This window comes from Gossypium arboreum, chromosome 10 (assembly GCF_025698485.1).
Source record: "Gossypium arboreum isolate Shixiya-1 chromosome 10, ASM2569848v2, whole genome shotgun sequence".
Lineage (NCBI taxonomy): Eukaryota > Viridiplantae > Streptophyta > Magnoliopsida > Malvales > Malvaceae > Gossypium > Gossypium arboreum.
This window is the reverse complement of record NC_069079.1, coordinates 100,418,537-100,428,476: the sequence shown is the minus strand read 5'-3', so window position 1 is coordinate 100,428,476 and position 9,940 is coordinate 100,418,537. Positions and strand designations below refer to the sequence as shown.

The 9,940-nt window shown below is 38.5% G+C and overlaps 1 non-coding gene across 1 annotated transcript; it reads left to right on the top strand.

Annotated features, from left to right (window-relative positions):
- The first annotated feature begins 3,825 nt into the window (after window positions 1-3,825).
- On the top strand, window positions 3,826-3,931 carry LOC128282691 (small nucleolar RNA R71). Its single transcript, XR_008273045.1, has one exon. It is a non-coding gene; the product is annotated as a small nucleolar RNA R71 (small nucleolar RNA).
- Window positions 3,932-9,940: the final 6,009 nt, after the last annotated feature.

Sequence of the window (9,940 nt, the reverse complement as noted above, 5' to 3'; positions counted from 1 at the left end):
CGAGGGTAATGAAGTAGGCAAGGTCGAAGACGTGCCAGTTCGCCATGCTCCACAAGAAGTAGGCGTCGTGAGTGTTGACGACGTTAGTGCTCTCTCGCCATCCTGTCAGAGTGTGGGCCAAAATGGCGAGTCAGTATCGCAGGGATGGGGCGAGGGTTGACGCCTTAGAGCTGTTAGGATCATAGGTGGTCGAGACAGGGATGAGGTCCTTCCAGTACTTTGAGGGAGAGTAGTGGATGTGGCGATGGAGGCCGTCGAGTTCGTTGTCATCCATGAATTCCTCTATGTACAGCCCTAGTACAATTCCAAACTCCGGAACGCTCAACTGGCCCAGTAGACTATCAAGACAGAACTGGACCGTTCCAGGATTGTCGAAGTTTGTCATGATGACTTGAAGATGGAAGGTCGAGCAGAGTTCCATCCTGAACTCAAGGTATGTTGACTCGATGATCTTAAAGAAAAGCCCTTATGGGTCAGTCGTCAGGAGGACTCGGACCGCGTTAGCCAGTTGGATTTGTTGAAGTGGGGCCTAGTCAATACAGCGGCCCGCACCTAAGGTTCGGGCCCGTAGTATTTGAAAAAGTTCCTCCTGTGGTCCTGGTGGGAATTGGAGAAATGGGTGCCTGATTTCCGCAGTAGGACCTGAAGAGGATGCTGGTCCTTTTCTTTTCTTTGAGGTAAGGACTGCAGTTTTTTTACCACGATTCGACATGATATTTGTAATGAAAACACAAAAAAGATAACATGAACTAGCAAATTCAAGAAGCAATTATGAATATAGTTAAACTAACTAATCCAACTAACTGAACAATACTCAGTCAAAATTAGTTCAATCTAGATGATAGGAGTCTATAGAAAATGTCATAAGAAAAGTATGATTAATTTTCAATCATGGAATGAATGAATTAGATGCTATGGAAACACAAGAAAGAATGAATGTTCCAGAAAACTTTGAATAAAATGGCAAAACATAAGTATAACTATAATGAGAACTATGAACATTAATCAGAATTTAGCTGAAGAAAACTAGAAAAATCATAAATGAGATGAAGAAAATAGAGAGAAAAGAGTGAACAAACGTAATATGTTGATGGAGGGAGGAGTTTGGAGTGTCTGGGGTAGAGTTGGGGTCGGCGCACGGGCGTGGCGGAGAGGGCGTGTGACAGGAGATTAGCGGCTATGGTTGGGTTTTTGGGAAAGGATGATGAATAGTGAGGGTTTTATATAGATTTTGGGTCACACAACCATGGGGTACGCCCGTGTGCCCTAATTTTTACCAGTCTGTTTCACAATTTTTTAAATTTTGGCGCGTTTGAGACTCACACACGTCCGTGCTCTTTGGGCATGTTGGTGCCCACGACCGTGTCGCACGACTGTGTCCTACATCGTTTGCTTCTCCCATGCCCGTGTTCCAATGCGCACGCCCGTGTTGTTTTATTAGTCTTGAGCACGGGTGGTGGGCATGGGCGTGTCGCACCCCCGTGCTAAATTTTCAGTTTTAACCACGGTTTCTCAACACGGGCGTGGAGCACACCCATGTTGTTTTGACCGACCCGCCCACGGCCACATCACACGGCCGTGGCTACTTGTCGCATCTCGTGTTTAAGGAAAATTTTGCCCTATTTTCATACGGCCGAATCGCATGGCCGTGTCTCCTCTCGTTGTGTAGGCACGGCCTAAGACACGCCCGTGTGCCTTGCTGTGTGGATTAGAAAACCTGTGTTTCAATGACTTAGTTAGTGATTAGATGTTAAAACTAAAATTTTTAAAGAAGTTAACATTGTTAGGGCTCAAGTTACTTTCTGAGAAGTGCTTATTTATAGTTTAAGCTCGACTTACTTTCTGGTGCATGGTTATGGTGGTGCGAGGAGTGTACACTCCTCATCCTTGCTATCAATTTTATCAACATAAGGTTTAAGACGAGTACTGTTTACCTTAAAAGTGCCACATTTGGGATGAATTACCTCGACTATACTATACGGGAAAATACTGAGTACCATAAGAGGGATTGCTTCGTTAGGTTCAGAAGTGGCAATGTGAGGGTCTACTGCATCTAGTAGTACTTTGTCTCTAGCCTTAAGTTGATTTTGTGTGACATTGAGCTCGTCATGGCGTGGTTTTGGTTTATCGTGTATTTTTGGTTTATGTGTCCACCGTTCATCTAGTTCCTCGATTTGTAGCTCTCGTTCTTCATAGATAGGTCCTTTATTGTTGCTTGAACATGGCTCATGTATATTCTTCGAACCTATTTCCTACAAAGTAGGTTGCACCACATGGTTAGTTTTAGTAGGATGATTTATACCACCACCTTTAATTTTCAATGTGTTATTCGAATTACGAGCTTGAAGGGTGATTATTTCTTCTCCTACACGAAGTGTGAGTTCACCTGTGCCAACATTAATTATTGTTCTAGCAGTTGCTAAAAAGGGCATTCCTAAAACTAAATGAACGTTACTATCTTCTTCTATGTCTAAAACAACGAAAGCAACTGGGAATATAAATTTGTCAATTTTAACGACTAAATCTTCAATAATCCCACTAGGAAATCTGATTGTTTTATCGACTAATTGAATACTCATCCTAGTTTGTTTGGGTTTCTCAAGACCTAGTTGCTTAAACATTTTGTAAGGCATGACATTGATACTATCCCCTAAATCAGCCAAAGCATTATTAACATCTAGGCTACCAGTTAAATAGGGAATCATAAAACTCCCTGGATCTTTTAATTTTTTGGCCAGCTTATTCTGTAGTATGGCTGAGCAAACCGTATTTAGTTCCACATGCGACGCCTCATCCAACTTCCACTTGTTTGTTAAAAGCTCCTTGAAGAATTTGACTGTGTTTGGCATCTGCGAAAGAGCTTCAATAAACGGTAAGTTAGCATGTAACTTCTTTAATAATTTAAGGAATTTACCGAATTGTTCTTCTGGCAGTCTTTCCTTGTCGTGTTTGGGTATAGGACACGAGGTTTGTATTCTTTACTTATCGGTTTCTGGTCATTGTGGTCCACCCCACCGTTACCTTTACTTAGCATAGTTTCTTGCCTCAGTTCTGGTTCAGGTGCAACTAACCCTTCCTCATCTTGAATGGTAATTGCATTGATTTACTCTATTGGGTTAGGTTCAGTGTTACTTGGCAGGCTACCTTGTGGTCGTTTAGATATCAAATTAGTGAGCTGACCTATCTGAGTTTCGAGCCCTTGGATTGACGCTTGTTGATTTTTAAGTGTTATCTCAATATTTTGAAAACGAGTTTCTGACACCGAGATGAATTTTGTTAGTATCTCTTCAAGGTTCGGTTTTTTCTCTTGTTGGTAGGGTGGTTGTTGGAAGCTTGGAGGTGGTGGTGGTTTCTGATTTCCTTGGCCTCCCCATGAAAAATTTGGGTGGTTCCTCCAACTTGCATTGTAAATGTTACTATAAGGATTATTTTGAGATCGAGGATTATTACCCATGTAATTTAACTACTCATTCTCTATGTTGTGGCCATAGGGTGTGTATTCTAAATTGCTTGATCCACCTCCACTCACATTGCATTACTGGGTGAACTTGTGAAGAACTAAGAAAACCGTCAATTTTTCTATTCAAAAGTTCTACATGATTAAAAAGCATGGTGATCGAATCAACTTTAAAAACGCCGGCTGTTTTTGTTGGCTTTGCCCTCATGACTTGCCATTGATAATTATTCAGTGACATCTCTTCTATAAATTCATAAGCATCCTCAGGTGTCTTATTATTGATAGTTCCACCAGCGGCTGCGTCGATCATCTATTGAGTCGAAGGATTCAGGCCATTGTGAAACGTTTGAACCTGTAGCCAGAGTGGTAACCCATGGTGAGGGCACCTTCTCAATAGATTTTTGTATCTCTCCCATGCATCGTAGAGTGTTTCCAAATCCATCTGCACAAAAGAGGAGATATCATTATGTAATTTGGTTGTTTTAGCTGGCGGAAAATACTTTAATAAAAACTTTTCAGTTATTTGTTCCCAAGTAGTAATTGACCCTCGTGGTAACGAGTTCAACCATTGTTTAGCCTTATTCCTTAACGAAAAAGGAAACAACCAAAGGTGAATGGCATCATCAGAAACGCCATTGATTTTAAAAGTGTCATAAAACTCTAAGAATTTGCCAAGTGAGCACTGGGATCCTCGTCCTACAAACCATCAAACTGAACAAACTGTTGGATCATTTGAATGGTGTTAGGTTTCAGTACAAAATTATTTGCAGCAACAGCAGGCTAACTATGCTCGATTCAGTTCCTGTTAAAGAAGGTTTAGCATAATCATACATAGTACGTGGAGCAGGATTCTGATTAGTAGCAATTGCAGGAGGTAGCGGATTTTCTTGGTTTTTAGCGATCTCCTCCGTTGTGGTTGAAGTATCGCGGATTTTCTTTGTTTTTAGCCATCTCCTCGGTTGTGGTTGAAGTATCGTCCTCTAGCTCTTCCTCTGTGTATCGTAAGCTTCGTCTTATTTCTCTTCGGTTTCTGTGAACTGTGCGATCAATCTCACTATCAAACAGTAATGGTCCCGACGGGTTTCTTCTAGTCATACACTATAAAAACCCGCCATGAACGAATAAAAGAAAAATTAAAAAGGAAAATAAAAATTTAAATAAATAAAGTGAAATGGCTAAAGTAATAAAAATCGAGTGTTCCTAATATCTTAGTTCCCCGGCAACGGTGCCAAAACTTGATATGTGATATTCGCGATAGGTTTTAAAAATTTATAATTAATCGTTCTTGAAACTAGCTATTATCATGATGAAGGCAAGCGTACCTATCGAACAGTAGTATAGCTTTAGCAAGACAGGATTGTCGAACCCAAAGGAACCAAGAGTACTAGTAATTACTTTCTTTTTATTATCTAGCCTAAAAATTAAGGGATTTGTTTATCTAAACTAATTAACTAAACTAAGAGTGCACAGAGAAAAATTGGGGAAAAGCTTTTGGGAAAATTCGATTGATTAAGACAATACCCAAGGAAAAATACACCTAGATTTCACTTGTTATTTGACTCTGAATCAGACGATTTATTCATTTGACTTGACCCGTAGAAATCCCTAAGTTATATTATTATCTTTCTCGAGACTAATAATGTCTAACCCTAGGTTGATTAATTGAAATCTCTTTCTAATTAACTCCCTAGTGTTACATTAACTCGATCAATGGATCCCCTTATTAGGTTTCACCCTAATCTGGCAAAATCTTATCACCCTATCTCCAGGCGTGCAATCAACTCCGCTTAATTACAATAAATTTACTCTTAGACAGGGTTTATTCATCATCTGAATAAGAGCATTAACTTGAATCAATATCCTGGAATATTAAAACAAGAATTAAGAACACATAATTAAGAACAAGTCAAATATTTCATACAATTCAGATAATAATAACAAGATCTGTCTTAGGTTTCATTCCCCTTAGGTGTTTAGGGGGTTTAGTTCATACTTATGAAAGAAAACATCTCATAAGAATAAAGATAACAAAACATAAAGAAAACCCAAAACCCCTGAATGGAAATTGAAGGGAGATCTTTAGTTTTGATGATGAATCCGCCTTCTAAGATGGATCAATCGGCTTCCCTTGAGTAATTCTTTGCCTCCTACTCTGTGTGTCCCTTCTAAGTGCTCCCCAGTTGTTTAAATATGCTTTACAATGCCTAAGAGCCCTCAAAAGTGGCCTTTTTCAAATAGGACTATACTTGGGCTCGGCAGGGAAACGCTCGTGTAAGGAAGTCCAGGCCGTGTTGATTTCTCATGTGGGTTCATTTTCACCGTTTTTGACCCATTCCTCGCTCTTTTTACTCTCTTATGCTCATCTAAGTATAAAACATGAAATTAAAGAATTAGGAGCATCGAATTCACCAAATCTAAGGAGAATTCATCCATAAATGTGCTAAGCATGGGATAAAAATATGTATAAATTACGATTTATCATTCTAATTAGCCACACAAGGCATTATCTCATTCACGAAATTTACTCATCCATGAAAATATCATCATTTGCATATATCAATAACGAACATTAGCCATTATCCAAGGCTTTATAAAGAATGAAAGGATTCACCCCAAGCCAACACATTTGGCCAAATTAACATTGACACAAAACTTGAAAGTCTAATCCCTATACATGCCATATTCAAAATAATAAAACCAATTATACCAAGTGCTTTGGTTGATAGTGTGATCGATGCCTCTGACGTCTGATGATCCTCGAGCTAATTAGGTGGCACTATAAGAAAATAGAAAGGAGAGGGAGTAAGCATAAAGCTTAGTAAGTTGCATGCAAATAAATATAATAACGAATGTAGCATTCATCATCATGCTTATAATACAAAAGTAGGCATAAGCACAACTTACTCATCACTATCCAGTACAATTCACATAGCATATATTGAGCTCACATCTCATACATTTCAAATAGGAACCTGTACCACTTACAACATGGTTATACTTTTCTCATTTAACTTAAACTATAACTCTCACTGTTAAACCATTTGGAATGCTATCGGATATTCACTAAGCCTTAAACATAGGGTATAATGTCGATGCCATGTCCCAGACATGGTCTTACACTAGCTCTCACATATCCATGCTGATGTCATGTCCCAGACATGGTCTTACACTAGTACATCTATACGTGCCGATGCCATGTCCTAGACATGGTCTTACACTGACACATCTCATAGCCGATGCATGTCCTAGACATGTCTTACATTGGCTTACATCTCGAGGCCGATACATGTCCCAGACATGTCTTACACTATCTCTCGTCTCAATACTGATGCCATGTCCCAGACATGGTCTTACACTGGCTCTCATAATGTGGCCGATGCATGTCCCAGACATGTCTTACACTAGCACACAAATAACCCGAATGTCATGGCATGAATATTCGATTTATTTCGTAAGGATCAAACGGGAGTTCTACTATCTCAATATTCATCATACATAATCATTTCCACAAACAAGAAATTTATGCTATATCAATTCAAACACATATAATAGTAATGTAGTTGTATTATTTACATACAACTTACCTCGGGTTACAAAATGTAGATAACTAGTTCGGCTTAGTCCACTTGTTTTGCTTTTCTCCGGTCTAGGCCCGGATTTTGTAATTATTGATCTAAAATGATAGAAATTCATTCATTTCATTAGCATATTAATCTAGAAACTCGAAAATTCATAATTAGGCAAAATGACCATTCTGCCCCTAGACTTTAACAAAATGACCATTTTACCCTTGGGTCTGAAAATCAATTTTTATCACATTTTCTCATTAACCAAGCATAGCTTAATACTTTTTATACTAGAATCAGCCTACAATTCTCGTTATTTCACACATTTATCACCTATTTTACAACTTATGCAAAATGGTCCTAAGTTAGGGTTTCTATGAAAACTACTTTACAAAAGTTGTTTATTTCACAACCATGATTCTTTTCTTCCAAAAAATTTCAGAAAAAAACATGAACACTCTAATGGTAAAACCCTATACTTTCAACCATTTTGCAAAATAGTCCCCTTATTTGAAAGCTCATGCTATAAGGGTTTTAAAAGTACAAAAATCATCAAGAAAAACCATCAAGATCACGTACTTGTAGAGAGACTTAGTGGCTGAAATTTCAAGCTTCAAAAACCCCTCTAATAGCTGCTATTTTTGGTGGAAAAATGGAGAAGAAAGATGACCCTTTTGATTTTATTTTAATATTCAATTTGCTAATGTTATCAATTACCAACCCTAGTCATCTTTTGGCTTTTTTCACTCCTCATTTCTCTATGGCTTGCTAGCTTGTCTTTTAAGGGTATAATTAACCTTTAAAGACCCCCAATTTAGGTTCTCTAGCTATTTGACTCCCTTAGCTATCAAAATAGGACTTTTGCACTTTATAGTCCTTTTTCACAATTAAGCATGAAATCGCTGAAATTAATTCACCAAAATTTTCATCCTCTCATATAATCTTGCCACAACACATAAAATAATATTAAAAATAATTCTCCCTCCTCGAATTAGTGGTCCCGAAACCACTGTTCTGACTAGGCCCAAAATTGAGTTGGTACTTCTCTTCTTCTCTTTTCATCATAGTTTTTTAGTTCTTATATTTTATTTCAGAGTTATGTTTCACATAGATTGAGGGTGAAATTTCATCGGCAACTTCTTGAAGCTTTGTGTTCTAACTTTACTTTCATCAATTTTTTACTTTGGTTGTATTTATCAATATTCAATTTGAAAAATGGCACCAAGGAAAAACCAACACACCACCGAGGCACTGAGCAATGTTGATGTCAATCACTTCCATAACTCAAAAGTCGAGAGGTTCTTTCTCTGAATGAGTGGGCATTCATTTATTGAGGAACATTGGTTAGATCCAACCATTTCTGCTTGCGATGATATTTGGCATATGTTATGATCCTATCGTTGGAATAATTTTTGCATAACCCCAATCGAACCAGCGGTTGACGCTATCATTTATGAATTCTATGCCTCCTTGAAGGACAGGGACGACTACAAGCAACGGGGTGAGACAATCACTCGTGTTATCATTAGGGGCAAAGAGGTATCTATTGCACCTTGAGAGATTTGTTGATATTACAACTCCCCGTATTATATCCATGACCATTTAGAGAGTTTAGATTTATTTATATTCAAAGATTCTGATATGGAAAGTATAATAGATTATTTGACAGAAAGGTGTGGCAAGTGGACTCGCCATGCAAATACCGAGGTTCCCTTGAAACCTAGCAAGACCATCATGCTCCTGATGGCCAAGATGCGGATGCAATTCATTTGCATCCACCTGGTACTGGCTCATAATGCTTCTAATGTTATCGCCTATTGAGTGATTATGCTTTATTATATTTTATAGGGGGAACATGTGACAGCCCAAAATTGACCCTAGTCGGGAAGTGGTTTCGGGACCGCTAAACCGAGTCACCGAAATGTTTGAACGTAATATTTATTGTCTAGAATATGTAATTATGTAAATGAACCTTGATGAATCTAATTTCATATGGAAGAAACGAAACGGTCATATGAGTTATATGTTAAGAGATATTAAAGTTCTCGTGAAACAGGGCCAAAACGGTTTCTGGATCCCCTGTTCCGACTTTGGAAATTCATTGTAAATTAACCAGAGATAATTAGGAGTCATGCCATATATGTATAGATTCCTCTCTGAGTCTAGTTTCTATAGAAACAAACGACAACAGTATTGAAGACCTGTATAGGAAGATATCCAATTCGTAATGAATAAAGGTCAGTGTAGTGGAACCCGGAATAGGGAGACTTTAACTAATAAATCTGTACTAATTGGCCCAACCAAAATTCTAGAAAAAATCTGTAGATGGACATATGAGTCTAGTTTCGGGAAAAATTACGAAACTGATTTTCGAGTTTTGAAACTCAAGATATGATTTTTAAGGCGACGGTGATGCAAGAACCAACTTGTCCGGAAATTTTAAATGGACGATGGAAATGATTAAGTCAAGTTTGTGTGCACCTTGTGTTCGACTCGATAGCGGACTCGCAGTGCGGTGTTACAATTTTATTGGTATCGAGCTACGGTTTAGTCGATTCTAGGACTACCGTAATGCGTTTGGGTCTAGCTATACATGCCATTTTATGTGATTATTTGATAGTGTGGTGATTTCGACATTTGAATTTGTGTTTATTTATAGTAATGGATCCCATCCCAACCGAAGCGATAGGCGATGATGTGGAGAGTGTGGCGCTGCTCAAGATAATGGACAAATACCGGACTCTCAACCTATTGCTAGCAATCCGAATGATGAGGCTAGGCAAGCCTTTTATAGCGTGATGAATGATTGGTTCAACCAATACATTCGAACTAATACTACTGTTCCACAACCTCCATTCCCGACTAATACAACCCCGCACCTACAATGCCTCCAAGAACTAACCAAATAAGGTCGAAT